General features: G+C 43.2%; 1 non-coding gene across 1 annotated transcript; it reads left to right on the top strand.

Moving 5' to 3' along the window:
- The first annotated feature begins 236 nt into the window (after positions 1–236).
- On the top strand, positions 237–343 carry LOC127098893 (small nucleolar RNA R71). Its single transcript, XR_007793577.1, has one exon. It is a non-coding gene; the product is annotated as a small nucleolar RNA R71 (small nucleolar RNA).
- The last annotated feature ends 464 nt before the right edge of the window (positions 344–807 follow it).

Below are 807 nucleotides of genomic sequence, written 5' to 3'. Positions count from 1 at the left end.
TTGCATTAACATGATCAAGGCTACTTATCTCGTACATGCCAGTTTTCGTTTGAGGTTTTTCTACTATTGTTCGGTCGCTTCCCCACTGATAATGGTTTTGGGCCATGCTTTCGATAAGTTGATAAGCGTCAGCATAAGGTTTATCCATAAGCGCACCACCTGCGGCGGCGTCTATTGTTAACCTTGTGTTGTATAAGAGACCATTATAGAAGGTATGAATTACTAACCAGTCCTCTAAACCATGGTGTGGACAAAGTCTCATCATGTCTTTGTATCTTTCCCAGGCTTCGAAAAGAGACTCGTTATCTTTCTGTTTAAATCCATTTATCTGGGCTCTCAACATAGCTGTTTTGCTTGGAGGAAAATATCGGGCAAGAAAGACTTTCTTCAACTCATTCCATGTGGTGACTGAGTTGGAAGGAAGAGACTGAAGCCATCTTCTAGCTTTATCTCTTAACGAGAAAGGAAAAAGACGAAGTCGAATTGCCTCTGAAGTGACACCATTGGCTTTAACAGTATCGGCGTATTGGACAAATACGGATAAATGAAGGTTTGGATCCTCGGTAGGATTTCCAGAGAATTGATTTTGTTGCACTGCTTGTAACAGCGAAGGTTTAAGTTCGAAATTGTTTGCTTCGATTGCGGGTGGAGCAATACTCGAATGCGGCTCATCTGGCGATGGAGCGGCGTAATCTCGAAGAGCACGAGCTGGTTCTGCCATCTCGGGTATCGGCGAAGGAAGAAGATTTTTGAGATCAGGAATTTCGATTGGAGGGAGATTGTTTGCAGCACGATACTCTCGAATTC

The sequence above is a fragment of the Lathyrus oleraceus genome, chromosome 6, assembly GCF_024323335.1.
Source record: "Lathyrus oleraceus cultivar Zhongwan6 chromosome 6, CAAS_Psat_ZW6_1.0, whole genome shotgun sequence".
Taxonomy (NCBI): Eukaryota; Viridiplantae; Streptophyta; class Magnoliopsida; order Fabales; family Fabaceae; genus Lathyrus; species Lathyrus oleraceus.
This window is presented reverse-complemented; position numbering and strand designations above follow the sequence as displayed.